The 24424-nt window shown below is 40.2% G+C and overlaps 1 protein-coding gene and 1 long non-coding RNA gene across 2 annotated transcripts in view; one reads left to right on the top strand and one right to left on the bottom strand.

The window, feature by feature from the left end:
• PACRG (parkin coregulated) overlaps positions 1-24424 on the top strand; it is a 459179-nt gene that overhangs the window by 428902 nt on the left and 5853 nt on the right. The window lies entirely within an intron of this gene.
• Positions 629-1933, bottom strand: LOC138921656 (uncharacterized). Its single transcript, XR_011434404.1, has 2 exons — positions 1767-1933; positions 629-1060 (listed from the first exon to the last, which is right to left on the bottom strand). It is a non-coding gene; the product is annotated as an uncharacterized lncRNA (long non-coding RNA).

Here is a 24424-nt window from a genome sequence, read left to right as displayed (position 1 = left end):
TAAAGAAGCCTCAGACCATCCAGTTTTCTGAACTTCCTTTTAGTCATCAAAATTGATTAAAAGCAGCAATTTTGTTCTGCCAACACACACATAGCAGACTGCCCCTCTCCGGCCCTTCCCCAAAGCTCGTTTTCAATCACCGTAGCTACAGCGGCCAGTGAGATAAAAAGCATTATGAAGTGTTTCTCACCACTAATTCTTGGCATTGAGTACATTTCATGTATATATAATTCAAAAATCACTTTGAGCATGCAATACACATTTTTATGTGGCATTTTAATGTCATTATTATATGACATAACTTTTATGAAAGAAAATAAAATTTTAGATTAAATTTGAAGGATATTTCTTACTTACACTCAGTTCATAAATGTGTGTGATATTAATGTAAAGAAATAACAATAACTTTAAAGAACAGTGTTTGATGATTCTGTTTGGTGACGGATGTGTATATTGGTGTCTGAATTCTCTAGTCGTGTACACAAAACTGATGATTTCCAAAAAGAGCTTGACTCAAAGATGCAGAAACTGTGATTTAAGAATTGGCCCTTTTCATTTACAACCAGCAATTACATATCCAAAAAGACTGGAAACTAACGGCCAAATAAACTGAACAAAGAAATAGATATGCATTTGGATTAAGATTATATTTGTCATATTAGGATGCCATAAGGACAATGTTATTGGATAAATAAGTCTTGGATTTTTTCCAATAAAAACAAATTTAAGTAAAATTTAACAAAGATTCACTTTGAATTTTTTAAAAATGGTTGCACTCCAATAGAATTACAGGATTATAAAACTCTGAAGACCTTAGGAATTTTCTTATCCCTCTCTCCATCTTATATACAAGAAAACTAAGCTTTAGGGAGGTTGCAGACAGCCCAAGGCCACACCAGGAGCTGCTGGCCGGACTGAACTAGGTCCCAGATCATGAGCTTCCTTGAAGGGAGTAATCTTCTCCATTCCAGTCTGCCATCACTGCCCTATGTCCCCACAGAGTTCATAGGCATGCATTTCTTCCACGAATATGATGAACAGTGGTCTGGCAGAGGGAGACCTGAGTTAGGAATCAGAAGATGTAGTTGGTTATTAGAAAATTTCTCATTAAAGTTCTCAGTACATTTAACAGATTAATCTGATCTTATTTTAGATATTTTTTAAACCTGGAACAAAACAGTATTGTAATGTAGATGGCATCATATAGTTGCTCTTCCAGTCTCCTGATGGTATTTGAGTTCCGAGGGTTTAGACCCGCCTGCCTCCCATTAGATGCCTCAGGAACTCAACTGTAATGTGTCCACAGGCAAATCCGTGCTCTTCCCTCCATCTTGAAACTTTGCCCTCCCTCAACGTTCCCTGTTAAAGCTAATACTGTTGTCATCCATCCATTTGTACAAGCCAGAAACCCAAACGTCCCCCTCTCTCATTCTATCAAATTTTCTATCAAATTAACACCATCAAATTAACACTAAGTTCCATCTATTTTTTTTAAATTTTCTGAAGTATGTCTTCATTTCTCTATCACCCTAGACCAAACTACTATTATCCCATTGCACCTGGACAATGCAATAGCCATCTAACTTATCTGCCCTCACATACTGTCCAAACCATAGCCAAAATACAAAATTAATTGTGTCACTTATCTATTTACAACAATCCCTGGCCTCTGATTTTATCCTTAGAATAAAGGTGACTACCCTTCATGTGGCCCATATCACCTGACTCCAACATCACGTGACTGCTGCTTACCTCTGCACACTCACCTCATACCCTCTCTCCCTTCCTCCTAGTCTTCTGGACTTTCTCAGCTTCTCAACAGGTCAACTCTCTTCCACCTCAAGGCCTTTGCTCAAGCTGTTTTCTTTGCCTCTAATCATTTACACCCCCTATTTTCTTTCTGATCCTCCATCAGGCTTCCCCTGAAACATCCCAACTCTGGGAGCTCCCCTGACCCTCCACAGCAGGTCAGATCTCCATGTCTTATGCTCCCATCACACGGTAGAAGTCATGGTTTATTTAATGTTCCTCTTCCATGCTAGACTGAAGCCCCATGAGGTCCTGGACTGGGTCTTCTGTCAACCACAGTATCCTTAGTTCCTAGCACGACCCTGACATCAAACTGACGATAGAATCCATCTTTAATTGAATCTTGCTGTGTGTCACGGTGGGAGAAGTCAAGTTGCCATGGAGGTATCTACGAGTGAAGCAGTTAGGAAGCTGGCCAGCCCAGAGAGCTAAAAGCAGAAACAAAGTCCAAGGGAAAGAATGCACCAACTATGATGGGGCAGGAGGAATGACATTTGCTCCTGCACTGGCAGAGAGTGGACTCTGCCTGTCAGAAAAAGGAGTAGAGCTGTCACAGCGGGTGCTGTGATCAGTTTCCGAGACACATGGGCCAAGGCATGATTATGAAGTACACACTATGTGCTGTTATAAACTTGCCAAAGGGAGATGACAGCACCCAGCAAAGAGCATTGCCCACAGTAGGAGCTCCACAAGCATCTGTTGGTTTGATTTCATTGCCAACGACAAAATGAGCCTCGCTATTTCTTCACACTGCTGGAAGGAGCGAATGACTCAGCACTCCATCGCATCATGACACACATGGTTACTTATATTGATTTCACTCCCGAATGTGAAGGAAAGTGCCGTACTACATGCTTCTGTCATGTAAATCCCTCTTAAAAATTATTCTTCCATCTGTAAAATTATGCATATTTTGGAACATGATCTCTCTCTGTGGAAGTGGAGGGGTGAATGGAATATTTCATCAGAATAACTATTTACTGACAATTCATACTATTTTATAGTCCGTGTCTTTTGGAATGGATGGGAGTTCATTATTCAGTGGTTTATAAAATCTTCCAGACTGAATGATGAACTCACATCTGTTACAACTGGTATGGATGATAAAACTGGTGTGAATTGTCCATAAATATTTATTGTCAGGAAATATCAGCACGTCTTGCTGTTTTTAGGAAAATAATGCATGTTTTATTGTTGATACATAAAGCAGGACATTTATGTTTACTACACATAATAACATAGTAATGAAATGATAGTCTGTAGAATATGAGAGAGGTGAAACAAAGTCAAAATTTTGTGTTCTAAAGCTAGTTTTTTTTTTTGGTTGAGGAAGATTAGCCCTGAGCTAACATGCATGCCCATCTTCCTCTATTTTATACGTGGGACAGACGCCTGCCACAGCATGGCTTGATAAACGGTGCGTAGGTCTGCCCTGGGGATCCAAACCTGCGAACCCCAGGAAAACTTCAAACCCTCGGCCACCGAAGTGGAGCACACGAACTTCACTGCAAGGCCATCAGGCCCCTAAAGCTCGGTTTTTAAAAACATTAAAAGACCACACTACTGATATGAATCCCCTTTAAAGTGTTAAAAAAAAAAAAAACTTTTAGTCAAGAATTGGCAATTGAGTTTCAGAATCAGAGTACAATGAAAATTTCTGCCACAGAAAATGGATGGTTGCCAAAGACCATCTGCTGAATAACTAGCATATTCATGATAAATCTACAACCCTAAGTTCTTAACGTGAGCCTTGGTCATCTGCCATGAAACATGTTCCTCACTGAACCCATATTGTCCCTTCCCTCTAAAAAAGCTGTTTTGAGGAGAAAATTTTCCACAAGGTAAATTTAATATATAATATAATTTAATATATAAATATGTATACGTATATGTGCATATGTGTATGTGTGTATGTATACGTGTATGTGTGTATCTGTATATGTATGTGTGTATATGTATTTGTATTTCCTTAAAGACCATCTGATCCTATATTTTTTCCAAAGAAAAGACGGAACATGAATAGTTCACATCTAACTTTTAAAAGTCCTATGTTTATTAGTTGCTGGCACTGTCAGATGAAGGCACTTTTCCTCAGTGATATAATGCTACAAAGTCAAGCTCCCTAAGGAGAGGAACCGTGGGCAGACACCAGGTTCATATTCATTTTTGGTATTCCTTGTAGGTCGAAAAAGACAGCACGCTCTTGCTTTTCATTTCACAAAGTCTAAGCAACCTTTTAAAAACCTGGTCTCCCCTGCGCTGACAAAAGGGAAAGGAACCCCTCCCCAGCAAATGGAGCCCATGGCCAGTTTCTCACCCCAGGGACCCGGAGAGCTACAGCTGGTTCCCCCTAAGCGGGGCAATGCGGAAACCCTGGTAGGCCCAGACGCTCACGTGCAAGGTCGGCGCTCAGCCCATCCCTGCAGGGCGGTGCCCGAGTTGGCCCTGCCTACTTTCTGACAAAGCGCTCCGAGCTGTACTTACCCCTGAACCAGCTCTTGGGGACCCCTTCAAAGTTCTGCATTTCTTACATTTTTCTTTTAAATTCTGACTTTCTCTTCCATCATCACCCAAAACGAACACCCACAAGCCCTGACAAGTGACACAGATGCCCTTTGGACATTTGCCGTTGAAGCGTTGGAGCAAAGAACCCCAGCCTTTCTTCTGCTGGATGCATGAAGTTATTTTTCACTTGTTTATGTAGAAGAATAATTGAACAAGGTAACCCAGGGACACACCTAGCTCTTCGTGCTGCGGACGGCGTGGAAACCTCGCACGCTGGGCGTGAGCCGGAGGTTATTGAAGATGTTCAGAATACCCCACAGTAGAACTCGATTTCTTTTGCTTTGTTATTTCTTTAGAAGTTAAGGAAGTGATTTTGAGAGACCAGTCCTTCAGGTTCTTTCTTTTCTCTTTCCCCACAGAATTTAGACATTATTCAAATAATATTTATTCTGTATCATCTTCTTAGAGTTTGTTTTTCAGTAAAAGATATTTAACTCGTGCTAATAGCTAAGTCATAGAATCTCGCTGAGAATCTCAGGGTTTTTTCTTAATTGCAATTTCATCTCATGCACTTGAAATTCCAGGCACTAATAGTGCCTGAAGTGAGCTGTCATCCGATCCCCACCAGAATGAGGTTGAGGCTTCAGCAATGAGAGCTGTAAACTTGCTGTGGTCAAGAAACACTGTGCTCCTTGTGTGTGGGCTAATCTGTAACCCGGGCACTAAGAGCAGAGAGTTGGAGCAGACCTGAGCACAGGTGCAGCTCTCATCCTTGTCAGCTCTGTGATTTTGGAATAATCGTTTACAGTTTCTCAGCCTCAGTTTCTCCATCTGTCAAATGAGGATAATAGCCTCTATGGTGCAGGATTGTTGAGAGAATTAGATTTGATGCCCGTAAAGTGCACACCTCAGAGCGAGTACTCCATCACTGTGGCTATTATTAACATTATCCGACATTCAAAATTCAAAACGAGTGTAAAAGAACTTGGTTATTATCATCATACGTTTGAGTAGGAACTAATAAAACTAAAAACTCCATGTTGCTGCATGCGTCATATTGAATCATTTTAGGCAGCACTTTCCCTGCAATTTGAACACAAAATTAGTTCTTGATTATTTAAGAAGATTAATGCGTGGAGAACTTTTTATGACAAAATAGCTACTCGTCTATACCGCCAAACACTTGTGAACGACTTTTCCCAATTATCTTCCTGGAATACACAGAGAACATAAATTAGTTTTAGATAATATCTAAAATAGCTACCATTTGGTAGGTTAGTATGTAGCAAAAATAATCAGATGCATTGTGAAGAGAAATACAAGTGAATTTAGGACTATATGTTCTTTCTGGGTGACTTACTCAGCGGCTTCCCTTCATTAGTGCAATTAACTGTGAATTGCCATAGTGAAGATCAGAAGACCGTGACCAGTAAAGTTGGAACCGGTGATAAAAGCAGCCCTCCATCCAGAGGACAGGCGTCAAGGTCAGCCACACGCCATTGCAGTGTTGGACTGCGGCACACGGATGGGAGGCTGAGAATGGCCACTGGAAACCATGCTGACAAATTTGGGATTCTCTAAGCTGATATCTACTCCATGCGAGCAGACAGTGGGTTCTGTCATGGGCCAACCTCTGAGTCAAGGGCCTGCTCTTGTGTAGAATACGTGCCTGAGCTTCAATTTTGTTTGTCTTAATTTACTGACTTTCCTGATTTGGCAGTAGATGCGTTAGGACCAAATCATTCGAAAGATGCCTGTCTTTGTGCGGCTCCCTTTGCTATTTCCAAAGCATTTTACTGGGGCTGGCTCCGTGGCCGAGTGGTTAAGTTCGAGTGCTCCGCTGCGGCAGCCCAGGGTTCTGATCCTGGGCACGGACATGGCACCACTCGTCAGGCCACGTTGAGGCAGCGTCCCACATCCCACAACTAGAAGGACCTGCAACTAAGATATACAACTATGTACGGGGGGGTTTGGGGAGATAAAGCAGAAAAAAAAAAAAAGAAAGATTGGCAACAGTTGTTAGCCCAGGTGCCAATCTTTAAAAAAAAAAAAAAGCACTTAAGGACATTATAGATTATGAGTCATTATATTTCTCATATTAGTCTTTGTGTCACCTTTTCTTTTGTAAATATCTCTTAATTTTTCCATTGACTTCCTCAATAATCCTTTTTATGTTTTTAATTTTTTATGTACTTTAGATTATATTTGAAATAGAATTAAATGAACGTTAAGAAAGCCTCATAATTAATCTAGTTCCTCAATGTTGTTCTATAAAAATCTCCATGATGACTCCAGTCTAAATGCCAACAATAATAATAATATGCCAATTGAGTAAACACCATGTGCCACATGTTGCACTAACATTATCCCACCTAACCCTGTGCTAGTCCGAGGAGGGAGTTATTGTGATCCTGTTTTACTCATGAGGAAATGAGGACTGGCAGGGTTAAGTGACTTGCTTGCCCAGTTCCCACAGCTAGTGAGTGGTGTGGCCTCTGGGGTGGAGCAGGTGGGCCAGAGTTCTCAACATTCACCACACTGCCTCTCGGTTTTCTTTAGATTACCCATTTTCTACAAGTCATTCCTATAACTTACGCTATGCCAATGCTGAATTTGCTTAATTCACACACAAAGCAATCACTGGGTGATTGTGTCAATGGAGTTAGGTTATATTCATAACCTGTTCTGTGGGAGAGAATTTTCCAAGGAACCAAAAATGCATATCAGCACTCAATCTCAAAACCATCCCTGCCCCTTTCTCTAGACTGTGAAAATCTGGTGGACTAACCCCAGACTGGGCCCATAGGAAGAGGGTGGCTTGGAGCTCATCGTCATGGGGAGGATGGGCTGAGATCCCTGAGCCTGCCCCCAGCCAGACCTGGCTGCCTCCTTACTGCCTCACTTACTCATAGTGCAAACTTGGGCCAATTGCTTCATTTCTCTAACACTCAGTGGCCGAAACCCTAAATAAGGATGTTAATAATAGCACCTGTCTCATGGTTTTGTTACAAAGATTAGATGAAATAATATATGTGAGCGCAGTTCAGCACCTGGCAATAGGAAACACTCAATGCATGTTAGCATTGTTGTTATTATCATGTCATGACTCAAGAGGAGGGCACTCAACAGCCTGCCTTTCACACCATGGTCATTTATAAACTGCACTGCATTAAAAGGAGTCAGACCCACATGAGCTTAACAAAAAGTCCAAAGTCAGGGAGAGGATGGGACATTGCTGGGTGAGGCTATATTCCCAGGGCCTCCTCTGTGTCTTTGATGGGCGTTGGTCCTCTCCTTTCCTGGTCAAGGATTCTTAAGCAAATGATGTCTCCCACAAATCCTAACGTTGACTTCCTTTCGAGGACACACTGACTAACCATTTAACTCAAATCCCTTACGTTCCTGGCCTCAGTTCTGGCAGCTTCTCCCTAGATCTTGGTTCCCAGTTCACCTCCAGATGAACCCTCTGTTTGGCAGCCTTGACCCTGCCCTATACCTTGCATCCCATTGATCCAGTGACAGAGGTACGGCAGGAGCCAGACCCCCTTCCATCCTGCAACAATATTACTCCTTCATATTCATTTCTCCAACCAACATTTTCTGTAGCACCTACTGTATTAAGATAGACACCATAGAGGATTCAAAGATGGTTCTCATCTTCAAGGAGCTTAACTCTTGTAAATGAGATAGTTTCACAATACCTGTAAAATGGGTTTCTTGGTGATAAGAGTCCTAAGAGAAGCATAAACACTGTGTAAGTAATTAAAGGAAAGAACAATGTCCTCTGACTTGTGTGATCAGGAAAGGCTTCATAGCTTAGACGGCCTTTAGAGATTTTCCTAAGCAGAGGTGGGGAAGGAAATCCAGCATGAAGGAATGGCATAAGGAAAAGTGAGAAGGTGGGGAGTCTCTTACTCTTGTTTGGGGACAACAACTGTCATTTGACTGGAGCCTAATGTTCCTGCAGGAGAGGATTAGAAGATAAGGGTTGGCCTCAAGCCCATTCAAAAGAGCTTAATGCCAGGCCAAGAAAGCTAAATTTATTCATCAGATAATGGTAAATTTCCAAAGGTTTTCACCAGTGGAGGAATGTAACACAAGCTGAGTTAATGAAGGTTTAATTAGGTGGTCGTAAAGGATGAATTTGAGGGGATAGAAAGACAGAAGGCAGGAGAGACCAGAGAAGTTATTGCAAAAGTAAGGCAAATTTGGAGAGAGATCGTAAGGGACTAAATGTGGTGGCGGCAATAGAAATGGGCAGGTGCTCAGCCTTAACAACTGAAGGGCTGTGGCGTGTAGGAGGGCCTGAGTCATTCTTCTTACAGTTTTATAAGTGGCAAGTCCAAATTCTTTCGGTAACATAATCCAATGTCTAGCATTTTTGTATAGAACAAAATTTTCTCTAAAAGAAAGCATAATATACTCAGAATGAAGGAGGAAATGTTTAGGAGACTATCGTTGGGCCAGTGTTTGCTTTACCTAGTGCATAATTCAAACATGCTTCTGCTCCCTAATTGGCTATCTTAATAGTCTTCAATAATATTGAGTAATCAAAACCATATTAATTCAAAGTTCTGTTTCTTCCAATTCCTTTAAAAAGATCTTTCTCCATTCTTTTTGAGTTCACTATTATAGAAGATGGATATTACCTTCTGACCAGCGCTCATTGAAATGAGTAAGCAATCTCATACTCTTGCAAGGATTTTTTCAAAGACAGAAACAGATATAGATTGATCCTGACTGTAAAATCAAACATCGTGCTAATATTTAGACATTTTCCCCGCGTATCCATGAATTATTCAAGTTACTAGAAAAGATTTTCCATGACTTCCCTTTATTCTTAACATGAAAAGCCTAACAGCAAGTAAAATTTCTAGAAAATCCTATGAACCATGTTTCTCTTTAGAGATTTCACTGACACTTGGGTCATGAACAACAATCAACAATAAACTATTGATTCCAGTTCTAGCGATACAATTGAAAGGCCTTCAGTCCCTCCTGCCAGTGATTGGGCCATTGCACGCACACATGCAGACACATGTGTACACACACACATGCAAGCAAGCATCAGGGCAAGCTGGTGTGTGGGCACCAAAGTTACCTCTGTGGTTTGGGACGTCTGTAGGCTCAAGGCCAGCCTTCGTCTCCCTCCTAGTATTCAAAAAACCTTTCCAAAGGGCAACCATCAAAGTACTGACGTGGAATTGAGCCTCCCCTGCTCATTTCTGAGCCATGCAAGGCACTGTAGCCTTCTCAATGAGATTACCGTGTAGTTGATGGTTACATCAGGAATTATGGGAATATAATTTTTGCAAATTTCAGTTATTCCCTATAGACATGGCCCATGAGAACAAAAAGATTTATAACTAAAAGGTTTATCTTCCACATAAAGAATTGGGAAACTGAGAAGATGACATAACATCACGACAAACATGCATAATGATAGTCCACATGGCTATTAAAGAAAGTTAAAAATATTCAGAAGAATTTTTAATGTTAACGTAGGTGAGGTCTAGATATATAAAGAATACAGGATTACAGTGTTTGGTAGATTTTTAATGGAAGTTTTAATCACTTTTGAAAATTAAATAAGGATCTTGAAAATCATGTTTTTTCAACATCAATGAATACAAAAGAGATAACTATGAAAAGAAAATAGTACTAACCACATTTTGATGTATTCTCAGAAAGTCTAGTAACATCTTCTAGCACTTTTCTATTTTCCAGTTCCAACCTAGATTTTATTTTTGCCAAGAAACTATCTAGCCAAATACCTCCATTAGCAATTACAGAATATGACCCAATTATTTCTTTAAGAAAAAAATGAACTTTCTTTTTTGGTTAGGGAACAAGATATTTTAATGAAAATGATCTAAAACAAAAAAATGCAGTTTTAGTAAAATAGATGAAGAAATTGTACTTCTTTGTATTAAAATATTTTTCATAAAACATTAAAAATATATTAATGAGAATTTAATCTCATAAAAAAATTAATCTGCTATAATATTGCTTTGCGTATGTTTATATGAAATTGCATGGGAGTAAAACAAATTATGTCATCATAATATTGTTTCATATCCCCTACGGAAATATTTTTATAAAACAGTTTAAAAAGATATTACAGAAGGAAAGAAATCTTAGACTAGTGAGGATGACACCTTTAAACAAGTTATTTTCATGGAGAAGCAAGGAAAATTACTAAAAACAGAATTTACATTTAAAATTAGTCAATAAAACTCAAGTTGTCAATGTTGGTCTTAGTTTTCCCCAAATATAAAATGGCAGCTCAGGAGAACCATTGGAGAGAATTTGGAAAGGAAGGAAATATTGTAAAGGATCAAATATAAACTTTCTATTTTACACTAAATTTTCTGACAACCGTATCTATCCTTGCATTTAATTTTTACCAATCATCGTGACTCAAAATTAGAATTTGTACGTTATTAACTGATATTAATAATATGATATTCTTTTATTTTGTCTTGTTTTTATAATATCAGAACTGAATTTCGTGGTCAAAATATCCATAAAGACATTTGGTTATTTTACATATGGTGGTTAAAATTTTATGCTTGGAACTCAGACGTAACCTTTCTGTACCACAGGCTCTTAATCTGTAGGACTGTGGTAATAATATTATCAACTTCACAAGATTGTTGAGAATTAAAATTAAGTAAGCTAAAATACAAAAAGATGCTTAGCACATCTCGTGCCTGACACATGGTAAGAATTAAAATTTAGATTAAATCATATGAAATTGACATTTTATTAGTCAAAAATGGTTGAATATTAGCAACGTCATCTAGTTAAATATAAAACAATGTTTTATTATCACTGTAGGCACATACACATTAAAAAAAAACCTTATATGCATTCCAGTTTTATCAAAAACTTTGTTTTCTCTGTTATTTTAATTCTTCTTGAAGAAAGAAGAATGACATGAACCAAAATATATTTCAGACCAAATAATCCACAGAGATTAGGAGGTGCCCTCATTCTACAGTGATTACGGGGTCAACCATCAGGGATTTCTGAGTCAGCTGGGTTTGACCTCACTGACCTTGGGCTCCCTGGGAGAGGAAGCAGGTTGTAATGGAAATAGCTGAGGCTTCAGCTTTAGATAGACCTGAGACCAAATCCCATCTCTGACAATTTACTCCTCTGTACAATGGGTGGATTCAGAATATTAATGAGCACTCCATAAACTCCTTGAGTTGATCCTGGTAGGGAAGTGAAAGAAACTAACACTTGAGTGCCCAATAATTGTCATGCTTTGAGCCAAGTACCTTATATAAGTGAGTTCATTTAGTTCTTACAACCACCCCGTGAGGAGGCATCAATACAGATATTCCAGTGATGATTATAGTACCAAATAACAATGACAAACACTGATACCACGCTTAATAGTATGTAACAAGTGCTTTACGTAGAGAACCTTATTTAATCTTCGCAGCAGCACTAGCTAGATATGGAGGAAGGGTAATCATTATGTGTCTTTGCCATCATCTTCATCATCACCACAACCTCACAGAATTGTTTAAGGATTAAGTGAAGGAACATAAATAAAACTTCTGGCCTGATGCTTGACACCCGGCTCTCCCCCTCTGCCCTGAGGCCCCAAACTTGTTTCCAGGCCCATGATCTTCTGCTCAATCAGAAGTTCTCTTAACCAACTGCAGGCAGGATGCAGTTATCTGTTACCTCCTGGAAGCAGGAGACCGGCTCTGCCCACCCCTCTGGCAGCCAGCAGCCAAGCCATTTTCTCTGGAGCACCTTTCTCGACCACCATGGTCCCTTGGGTTATTGGAAGACTTTTGAGAACCCATTTTTGGTGGAATTCCAGCTTCGTCCTGCAGGAAATACACCCCCAAAGTCTATTCCTTTCCTCAAATTCTGATTTGCCTTCTTATAGCTCTTAGGTTTGTGAGTCAATTTAGTTCCATCAAGCAAAAAATAATTACAACAGAACTTAAAGGGATTTAGAATTTTGATTAGTTTTACTTATCATCAGCTGTTTAGATCGGTAATGTTTGGGGTCCTGGTTATGTCTTTCTTTGTAGGATTAATCAATGGTTTGCTGACAGACTCGATCCTGGAGTAGTGACTGTAGCAGCACACTAACTCATGCATCCTTGCGATGTACTTCATGCGTTTTATTTTGTCTTTCGGATAGGGCAATAATTAGACCTGCCAGTAGCTTTTCAATATGAGAAAAATATCTTTAAACGCTTCACACAGATTTCTGTAAACAGCTTGCTTTTTCTCAGTTTATAACACATCTTATAACAGGGTGTAATTACATCAAAGGAAGTGAAAAAAGTAAAAGAAATACCCAGATAATTCAGAACTAAAGATCACATGTACTGAAATATCGATCCAAATAATTATATTTACCTTAACTAATTGAATGGCATGTCAGTTACCAATCTGACCTTGCAATAACTCAGTGCCAATCAGAAATTCAAAGTCCTTTGAATGTTTGTTTCTACCTTAAAATCTGCTCTCAACGTAATACACAACTTCTTCCCACTATAATGCTTTGTTTAATTAGTTAAATTGAAATAATATGTAAAGACTTTTTTTCTCCTATTATTCACTAAAAAGGGCATGTAAGTTCGTCATCCGACCTCAAAACAAAATCGACACAACTGTGTTTATTTGTGCCTAAAAGAGATAGCAGTACACACACTGAAATGCGTCTCCGACCAGAGGTCATGGTTAAAGTTATTGGCGTGGTTTTATAAGGAGGCTCATGTTGCAGCTGTCTGCACTGTCCCTAGGCTGAAGATAAATAGCAGACTTTAGTTTCCACTGCTACTGGTCTTTTAACCTTCAATAAGAACAAATGTTCCAGCCTCGCTCCATCTGCATCCTCAAAGTTTATCTCCCAGGACCTGCCAGCCATCTCTTAGCTATCTGCCTCCCAGCCTTCAGCTTGGGCTTCCTGGAGGCGAGAGTCTGGGCCACTTTCATCTTTTGAGGCTCCCTATAAACTAAAAAGTGTAGAAATGCCAACACAAGGTTAACGCAATTGCAGTATATCGCAAATGTGTCCATGTAAAAAATTAACGCTTTTCACACACAAACCAAAAGAACGATGATTTTCCAGATGACCTCATTTGTAGATAATCCAATCTGAAGATAACCCCCAAAGTTTCGACTCAAGGCACCTTGTAAACATGACGGCTGGACCAAACAGCATTCAAGGTCGTGCCAGTGACTAGCCTCGTGGATAACTGAGTATGGTCCTTCATAGGATAGCCTAGGAAGCAAACTGGTAGGTGGGTGGGAGGTTTTTAATTCATGTTTATAAGATCAGAGCTGGCCACGAGCATAAGGGGACAGCAACAGCTCAGGGAAGGGTGGTCCTTGCCTCCCCAGGTCAGGGAGAATGTTTCATACCAACAGCTGCAACTCCTCTCAGCTTGCAATCAATACTCATGGCTCAGGCAGAGGGAGGGGTGCAGGCAGAGGTGGGGGAAGCTCCTGAGGCTCAGACGCTGCTTGCTTCTCCCTTCTCCCCATTCCGTTGACTTCCCAGCAGAGCCTCGCTGGCCTGGGGCAGAGAAAAGGCCCAGGAGCCATCGGAGGGAGGTGGAAGGGACAGAGCACCAGGAGGAAGGAGCCCTCCCTGCTCCAGCTCCCCAATGAGTTCACAGCACAGACAACACCTCTAGTCCACCAACTCCACGCGGAGCTATAATGAGTCCAGGGTCCAAACAGGTAGGCAGGTGAGAGATGGGCAGGGGCAGTGAGGACAAGAGCAGGCTCAGGAGGGGAGGTGGCAGAAGCTTCCTCCTACCCATGGGAGGAATGATGGGGGGCCTGATATTGCCGTCCGTGGTCGTGGCATTCAGCTTCCTCCTGATCTCATGGGGCACACAGGACTGGTCCAGGTTGTACTGAATCACAGCCCGTTTGCACAGTCTACACAAGGGCAAAAGTCTAAAACGTGTGGGGAGTCAGAATGATCTATGAGGTCATCAAGGACAAGTTGTAAGGAAAGCTTTTTAGAAACTAATCACTATAAATGTTCATCCTTCTGGGAGTGATAATCAACTAAATTGCTCTAAGTAATTTACTGATTATGCGATTTCCTCTACATTTCTTAACACAATCCCTCAGATTCTTTTTCAAATCTTAGGGTACTACTGCCTCAGAGACCTTTAGAAGTTACAGCGACTCTTTGGGCCGTTCTTCTGCCCTCTGAAATGCTGCTTAATGAAGCAGTCAAAAAAGAAATGAATGCTGGAGTGTCTCGTGCTCTAGAAAAATCTAACTGCAGAGATCTTGTTCACTCCTTGGCTTCCCAGGATGTTATGAGACTTTGTTTCTTTTATAAAAACAACCCAATAGATAAATAGGCAAAGATAAAAATAAATCATTCTTCTAAGGAAAAAAAACTCACGTAGCAAAAAGAAAAATGTGTTGGAAAATGTTAACCCTCTTCCATAATTAGAAAAATGCTAACTAAAGTAACCTTAAAGTAACATTTTACAACACTGAATTAGCAAACAAAATTTTAATTATAGCCCCCAATGCTGTGATAAATAGATAAGTTCATGTGTTGCTGGTAGCATTATAAATTGGCATAACCTTTCTGAAAATCAATCTGGCAATCTATGTAGCAATAACTACAAAATATTCCTATTCTTTGAAGTGGTAACTTCACTTGTGAGAATTATTTTAAGGAAATAATAGAACTAAAAAAAAAAAAAAAAGACTGACCGCACAAAGATGTTTATTGCATAATTATCTAAAATTTTGAAAATCTGGTAGTAGACTTAATGTCCTTTACTAGAGGAGGATGGCTAAGGAATTTACACTCCGTTCAACTCTGTTGCTGCTGAACAGTCACTAAAAATTACAATTATGTGTAGTATATATCAGTGTTGAAAAGAACACGATAACTTGGTGAAACTGTGCACTCTGATGACAATTTGTTCCCACCTCAAGGCCTTTGCATTTGCTGTTCTGCACCGCGCCTCTTTCCCAGGCTGCTTGATGCAGAGCTGGCTTCTTCTCAGCATTCAGATTTCAGCTGAGATTTCATGTCCTCAGGAGACCTTCCTGATCACCCACCCAGGTTGGTCCCTCTCAGTCCCTCTCTGCCACATCACCTGTTTTCGTGTCACTCTCTGAAATGCTCTGGTTCCCTCATTGGCTGATTGGTGTATTATCTGCCTCTTCCACCAGAACGTGAGCTCCCTGGTTCTCCACTCTACCTCAGCTACTAGAGCACTACATACCTGATCCTGAAATCACAGAAATTGGACAGTAACATCCGAGTTCAAATGAGAACTTGGTTCCTGATTTCCTCCCTGGATTTATTGTCTCATTGCTCATATCCTCACACTGGGAAAGCCAGTTTGCAAACAGCTCTGCTCTGGGCATGTAGAAATTGTGTTTGAACACCAGGCAGGCCATGCTAGGGAACAAGGATTCTCTGCACTGCCTCTGTGTCAAACAGCTGCTCTCTCCCACCATGGGGTGCTGTCCTTCTCCTGTGGGGACCCCTCCCATAGCCCAAGCCCATAGATATGTCAGGGCTGGTCAGCCTCACCAGACCTCGTATCCTCCAGCTGGGCTAGCCTATGAGGAGGGAGGGCAGGCTACAGATTTGGTGTTGTCCCAGAGGCCAGGAGGGTTGCCCATCCACGAAATCTTCCTATGCCAGACTCCCTTGACTTCCGCAGTCCCCAACATTAGAGCTGTTCCTCTGAGCCAAAGGTCTCTACAAAAATATAAACAGCCTTGAAACAAGGGCCCACCATCACATGGCAGATCTTTAAGTCAAAGAACATAGGTCTTGCCCATAAAAGCATGTGGAGGGGCAGTGTTCTTCAAGAGAGAGTATTCCAAGAAGCTGGAACTAAATGGAATGATTTCCTTAGACGCCTTGGGTGGTTGAGGGATAATAGACACCTGGCAGTGGACACTGGAGTAAGAGCAAGGGGTCAGTTGAGCCTGTGGTCCAGGTCTTTCCATCAGTCTCCTGGAGGCTTTCCTTGTCCAGGCCTAACTCAGCAGGAGCCAGCCTGGTCAGATGTTCAGCAAGTGTGCTTGTTCATCAGGACATTGACCCAATGTACTCTGAGCTCCGAGTCTGCTATACAAATGCCAAATTTGGGAGCCTGGCCAGGGGCAGGAGTTGTGAGGTCCACATTCCTAGGGGCGTAGGGCCATGCTTTGAAGGGTCTAGAAGAGAAAAGAGGGCTTCTTTGGGCTCAGAGGCCAACACAGCAAGCCATGCAGTGAAGCTGGCAGATGGGGTGATTTTAGCTACAGTACAAGAAGCAGGGGAGCAAGTTTCCTAAACTCCCCCAACTCGGTATTCCTCCTGCAGGGCTAAGAAAGGAGCCGCTGGAGATGCGCCTCCCATGCTTCCTTCTGTCTCACTGTCTCTTCCTCAGCATAGCTCTTCCCTCGTGGTCGGCAATAGGCAAGGACACCTTCTTTGTATCTCTCTCTCAATTCAGCTCCTTGCTTGATATAAAATGGAAATTATAACACATTGTTGTTAGTATGTATTAAGTGCAATTAGTGCCTCAAAATACAAAACTGGGAAACCCAAATATACGTTATTTTGCAAATATTAAGTCCCTAGGAATGCTACAGAATAAAGACCTGATTGTAGCTTGAGGCACAAGTGTCAGGTTTGCATTCAAAGACAAAATCCACTTTTTCCTGGTGGTTTACCAGGACTGCATCCCACCAGCCATCCAGGAGAAAAACGGAACTTAGGAAAACTATTGCGTGTAAGCTTAAGCCATAAATTGTTTGCTTATAAAGTCCTGCAACCAAGTGTCTTGATCAGAGATACAAGGAGGGTCCGAGGGACCAGTCCAGACTAGAAGAGCGAACGGCAGGTGAGTAATGAACAGCCCGAAGATGAGGGCTCCGTGTTCGCGGTGAATACGCATGACCATAAACTCGCTCTGCTGCATGAGTTGGAGATAAAGCAGCTCAGGTCTGCTCCTTTTCTCAGGCTGTGGAGTGAACCTATTTTATAAACAATAAAGCAAAAAGCTTACTCCATGGTGTTCTGTGGGCTATCCTTCCTGTCCTACCCACAGGAGAGCTAAATTAGGGACAATCTACTGTTACCCAGGAGCAGGAACACTGACCTCAGAGTAGCTACAGTAATAATAATTGTTGAAATTTATCAACAGCTTGTTATGTTCATAGAGACATAACATATATGCTCTCATTTTCTCCTTGCACCTATCCTTACAGGCAGGTATTATTATATCCATTTCAATCAGAGATTCAATAACAAGCTGAGGGTCCCAGGGAGCTGGGATGCAAAGCCATCTGTGTTCAAAAAGCCTGACCACATGGCCTCAACCCCTTGGAGATACCGTTGTTTTATTTCCATGCTGCCTTTGTCTGGACTCACCTACTCCTCAAATCCTGATTCAGAGGAAAGCAACTGTGTGCACTATGCTGAGGAATTTCAAGAGATAAAAAATGCAACTCAGGCAAATAAATATTCTTTATTCAAAAGTATCAAAAGTCAGCATATTTCTCCTATCAGCATTTCCAAACAAGCCTTAGTTTCAATCTTGTGCAAACCCAATTTTGCTGTTCTGGCAAATTAAATGGCCACATTTTCCTTTTTTCCCCACAACTTAGTTACCTCTTTTCTTTTCTTTTTTTTTTTTTTTTTTACCATGTGGCCAAAACTTTGATTAGAATTTAGCAAAGCCCTGAACATTTGTGAAAATGTCCTTAGCCAAGCTCAAGTATTTTCAGATTGTGTTCTGTATTAATATGTTTGGTGGCAAAGTGGATGTCTCTTGCCACATTTAACTCACCAGTGTAGAAGCTGATAAAAGTTGATAGTCAGAGCTCGGAAAGATATCGCGAGGTTATTTTAAGCTGAGACAGTCGTAAAAGGCTTAAAGGTTTTAACTCTGTCACTTTCACAGCAGTTAACTCAGTTCAGCCCAGCAGACTCCTTTGATTTGTTCATTAAATATATTATTTTTGCATTAATTAAGCTCATTTGATGAGAAAGATTCTCACTCCGTAAAATTTCCAGCTAACGGCTTGGAAATTTATTCAAATTTTGCACCTAATAATTCATTTTAGAATTTTCAAAGGGTAGGTGGTTGAGGCAAGCTGAGATAAATCCCAGATGATGGGGGACACGTCTGACCTGCAGAAATGGTATAATGCGGTCTTTCATTATAAGCACCATTAGTGACTTTATCTATTATTTTCTGCAACAGAACAAAGAGTACATCAAGCCCACGAAGGTCTTTTACTTTGTGGCTCAGTGCCCCCGTGTGCAGGCTTTCATCTAAAATGATTTAACCAAACTTTGTTGTGATGGTGATCACCAGTGTGGACACACACAGGCTTCTGAGTTCTGAGGTCATTACATCGATGAAAGTTCTAACAAAGATAATTTGATAACTATATCTCTCCATAGTTTACTCCACTAGCTGGCAATGCTTGTTAGAAATCTGAGATTTCTTTTTTCATTTTTGTGCCTCAATTATTTAAGAAAAAATTAGAACTGAAAATGGGTTTTTGGTTAATGTTTCCCGGAAATGGAAAACTATGGTAACAGCTGTGGTTTTGGCTCGTTTTAAAAAGTTTTCAGCATCAATCTAAAGTACTAAAATTATTTCCAATAGGTTTGCATCACTCCTGAAAGCAGCAACGAATATTTCCTTTTCAATTAAAATCATTTATTTAGCTATTTCTTGAACTGACTGAAAGTTACCATGTAGCTATGCAAGAAATTATATTAAGCAAAATTTAGATATTAAATGAAAACATTATCAAAATTCAGCATTTTCTTCATCTTGGAGAAAAGGTCACTAATAAAGTGAATGGAATAATCCGATTTTTCGTTTTGGAAAAAGAAAGTGTTTTCTTTTCAAATTTAAGGGGCCGGCCCGGTGGCGCAGCGGTTAAATTCACACGCTCCGCTTCTCAGCGGCCCGGGGTTCACCGGTTTGGATCCCGGGTGTGGACATGGCACCACTTGGCACGCCATGCAGTGGTAGGCATCCCACATATAAAGTAGGGGAAGATGGGCAGGATGTTAGCTCAGGGCCAGGCTTCCTCAGCAAAAAGAGGAGGACTGGCAGTAGTTAGCTCAGGGCTAATCTTCCTCAAAAAAAAAAAAAAAAAAATTTAAGAGTGATCCAAGTAAACCCTACTTTAAATCAAAGAGGACTTAGAAAAAAGAGGATGCTATCTAACTATCCATGTAGTTAAACTCATCTGATCAAGGCTTTCCAAATTCACATAAACACTATTCCATGGATAAGAACTCATATGTATGTAAATTGTAAATAAAGAATAGGAATTAGGCAAATTGTGGGCCCGACATTTAACATACAATGTATTTAGAACTGAATTTGCTTATATTGTATCTGGATTCATAAACCCACAAAGTAGTAATTGATTCATTCATTCATCCCTTTTACAAGTGTTCACTTTGTATTTGATGCCAATGAACCAGGTTTATGATATAAATAGCATGATCCTATCCTTCAAGAAGTGGTACACTATAGGAAAACTAACTAAACATAAAACATTTCCTAAGGGTTCCAGAGTGGCATGTAAACCAGGAAAGGGAGGGATGACTGACTGTGATTCTAGGAATTCAAAAGCAGGAAAGATGATTGTGGAGTCGCCTTCACGGAGGAAGTAAATCCAAAACTAGCCTTGATAAAAGGTAAGCTTGGACTTACCAGGAGGGAGAGGGCAGCATATTCCAATGGGAATTTTAAAGACATGAATGGAAATTGCACACATTAGGATTAGTAAGAAATCTAGTCTGAGTGGAGCAGAAGGTCTTGTGGGGAAAGAGCAAAATATCAGATTGGCTTCACAAGGGAGAGTGGATACAGATGGCCCAGATAGTGGGGAATTGGAATTGGATCCATCATACAACATGGAGATATTGGGCATGAGCAGGAGAGAATGTGATTAGGAAAGTCAATCTGTAGGATAAATTAGGAAAAGGAGAGCTTGAAGATGGAAAGACCAAATAGACTATTAGCTCCAACTGGGGGTGGGCTACAGAAGTAGTCCTGGGTCTGGGTTTGTTAGACAGACCCACCAGGCACTACACAATAGCAATCCAAATAAAGCGAAGGAGGATTCAACGATGACCCTAATGCTCAGAGCTTGACTCAGGGCTTGCTCGACTAGTAAAGTCAGCTCTTACCTTGTGGGGGCCAGTTGAGGGCCTCCACGCAGGATTAGATTCCATCATGTACTATTCAGGAATCAGAACAATTTCCTGAAGGAATACTAGAAACCCTCTACTCTTCATGGAGAATGGCAGCCTTGAACCTTGATTCATAAACTGCCCCAACATCTGTGGTTTGAATCTGGCTTTTTTTTTTTTAAGGATATAGAAAGTCCATTGAGATAGCTATAAGAGTCCTACTATCTGCCTTCTCACCCTCTTCCTACTATCCTGCAGTAACAGGTTTTCCCAGCACCTCTGGTCTGACCATATCAGAGGTCCCTCCACGAGTAGCAATGACACCCTGGACGGTGGCTCTGAGACTGCTTTCCTATCTTGTTTATGTTAAAGCCCTATCATTTCCTCATCTGTAAGACTGTATAACTAATACCTACCAGATCTAGAAATCAATCATAAATAAAGATGCAAGGGATGGAATGTGAAATTAATGCTAGAATTTCCCCATAGTCCTCATGTATCATATGGCATTGCAAAAAAGTCCTTGAAATAGTCAGCCTTGATTTTTGTCTTCCTGCACATACCTCTGTGAAAGACGGCATTAGTTCAAGGATTTATAATGGAGTGAAAATAGCATAATAGACCGTATCATAAAAATGAAGCTAAGATGAGCAGTTTGGGGGTGCCCTATGAAACACGAGTTGACTGGCTTCGGCAAGTAGAAAATCTCCCTCAGCGTTTATTCACCTAGACCCCCCATCCCAATGGCATTCCTTCTCTTTGGGATTAAAGCTCTTCTGTAGTTAGAAAGGCAAGGTTTCTGTCCCCTTGCAAGCTCCCTGTGTTGACATAGGATGCTTAGACCTCTCTTTCTGGATCTTCCCATCATCCTTCTCATTGCTCTTCAGCAGACACCTACCACAAGTTCTCTTTTTAGTACCCAAGTATCACATGCTGCTTGTGTCACTTTACTAAGTTATTTCACCTTTCTAAACCTCTGTTTGCTCCTCTGTGCAGGGGAGCCAATAACAGTATTTAGCTCACAGGGCTATTCTTAGTTTTAAATGACATTATGGTAGTATTATTATTGTTGTTATTATTACTCCACCATGAGACAGGCCAGCAGGGAATAGATTTAGGACAGGGAGCTGGACTTAGAACTCTGCTCATTTTTAGACAGTCTGCTCACTGAATCACATTGGCCAACAAGAAAAGAGAGACACTTTCACTTCACAAGTTGGAATTCAGCTTAATTCAATGGCAACTGAATCTACTGTTAGAATTATCCTGTCGAGGGATAAATTGGTGAATCCCCCTATTTTTCTCAGTATAACTTCCAGGTCAAAATAGTCATTAATCAGAGATGAACCTAACTTGCCTTGTTGTAGTCTCAACCAAATCACTTTGCATTGAATGTACAAAATATCAACCTATACATTTGATATTTATTCTAGGAAATCAAAATCTGCATAGACTTATTGAAACAGCAGAATGGCATAACTTTTGGTAACATGTCAACAAACAATTTGAGTTTTTGACAGTGCTCTCTTTCTTAACTAGAACTAATTATGTAAACTTTGGTCTTTTGGTTTTTCTTAGAACTTGATTTGAAAACTGAATTTGAGGCTTATGAGATTTGTGAAATTCTTCAAATTTGAAGAATTATACAATTCCTTTACGGTCATCTTTTCAGTTGAAATACAATGCCTCCATTGAATAACCATCATTTCCAAAAGTGTATTCCAAACTTTTGTTGTAATATTATAAAATGTAATGTTAGGATGGGTAGGAAACAGAGATCATTTCCTTCTTTTTACAGGAGAGGTAACTGACATTCAGAGAAATTAAGTAACCATCTATAGTTAAACATCTAGTAAGTTATTAAATATTGCAGCTACTGTATTATTCAAAAATTTTATCACAAGTTATTAGCCTTGAAGTCCAATGTTTTTTCCACAATACCAGTGCATGCCAATGTTATCATTGTTAATTTCCTAGAGAAATAAATCTACTTTGCAGTTGGAAAATGGCAATTGTTTAGAATTTTTCATTGTCTGTCTGAAGGAAAATTTAAATATTTCATTGACAATTGAGCCAAAATGTATGATATCTTCATTTCACAAGTGACAAGCGCCCTCATGCAGAAGATGAAAACCTTTTCTTGAGTTTTCAGTACCATGATAGCTTAGTAGCCTCCTGCTTTAGTCACCCAGCTCCAGTGTCAAAAAGAGAGGAAGTGAGAGAGACATCCAGCTGAGAATCAAGATCTCGCTTCAAAGCTTTTATCTTCAGAGGAAAGAAATCTTGTGAATTTCATTCATGTCAACAAGATGTGAGAAGACTTGAAGTATTTAAGCCCTTGGGCATCTCTAGCATGCCAGATGCTGTGGTTATTAGAAGTTTTTGGTTGCAAAACCATCTCAACTTCGATTCACACCCCCCATGAACCAAGGCTTTGGAAATATCCATGGTACAGTGACACTTAAAGGTATGTTGAAAACCATCTCTTTCCAAGAGGAGATGAAGTCAGCCAGGGAAATGGTAGTTAAACTTAGGCCAAAACGGGAAACACCCGGAATTCTGAATGGGGTGACACATGTTATGGTTAAGAAAAAAAAAAAGATCAGTCCTCTCAAAGTACCGTAGCAAAGCTATAAAAGAAAGTGAAAGAAGCATTTGTTTAGGATACTAAAAGCAGATAACCTCAAAATATCTCCCCAAAGCGTTCGTTCTCTTACTCAGTGTAGAAAATGAATTAGATCCTAGATTTTCTTCCTCTCTTTTCTTTCTCCTCTGTTCTCTCATCTCCAAAAAGGATCAGACTGGAATTCACAATTATTTCTACTGTAATTTTCCAAACTTTATGGGAGAAAGTCCTTTTATTCCAAAATAGGTAATGCTATTTCTATAAAGTAAATTGAGTCCAAGCTAACCCCAAATAAACATATTTCTACCCAAACTAATGTTGACAATTTAATTGAGGTCTTGAAATTGAAAATTTCTTAAAAGATAAAATATATCTGTCTTTTTTCCCTTTCTTAAGTCAGATTAAAAAGAAAAACACTCAAAAGCAACCATTTCTAAACTCATAAATATCATGAGTTACCTTTTTAATATCTTTTTTAAATGATGTTATCTCTTTAATAAATCTCGTTTGGAAAATGTTAGTTTTAGTCCATAAAAACTGACATTTCTGCACAACTAGAAGGCCCTATAGCTAGAATATACAACTATGTACTTGGGGGCTTTGGGGAGAAGAGGAAAAGAAACCCCTGACATTTTTGCTTAAATATCCATAAGTTCAAATGGGGAATTACTGTTTGGGTCATCTCAATTTTATAACTGCTAAATCCACGAAACCCAAAAGGGAAATTTGTTCAGAATCATCCAACAGAAAATCTGTGATGGCTTAATGTCATCAAGAAACATCATAATAATATTTGCAATAGGTTCCACCTGCATGTACCTGCCAAGACCTGAACCCAGGCCCCAGGGCTCCCTTTATTTCTCCACATCAATGACATCACTGACACCCAAGAGGAGGAACACAGCTTTGGCTGTGACTGATGCCATCAAAGGTTACAAGTCTTGACAGGTAAAACACCTTTCATCTGGGCTCTAGAGCTCTTGAAATTTTTTAGTTCAGCATTTGAGAAGCCAAAAAAAAAAAAAAAAAAAAAAAACGCCTTATCTGATCCAGAAAAGAAAGATTTGGCTTCTTCTTTTACCATTTTTTTTTCACAGCACTCAGTGTTGCTTCAGGGAGCCCGTCCAGCCCCAGTGGGCATGCACCATAGGACAAGAGTTCTTGCTGCAGGCTACACTCACCAGCCATTTCACCTAGGGACATGGGGTGACAAATGTGCTCTCTGCAAGTCACTTTCTATCGATGGGCATTCTCACACTGAGAAAAGCTCCAGGCTGGACGTGGCCTGG

The sequence above is a fragment of the Equus caballus genome, chromosome 31 (genome assembly GCF_041296265.1).
Source record: "Equus caballus isolate H_3958 breed thoroughbred chromosome 31, TB-T2T, whole genome shotgun sequence".
NCBI lineage: Eukaryota > Metazoa > Chordata > Mammalia > Perissodactyla > Equidae > Equus > Equus caballus.
This window is presented reverse-complemented; position numbering and strand designations above follow the sequence as displayed.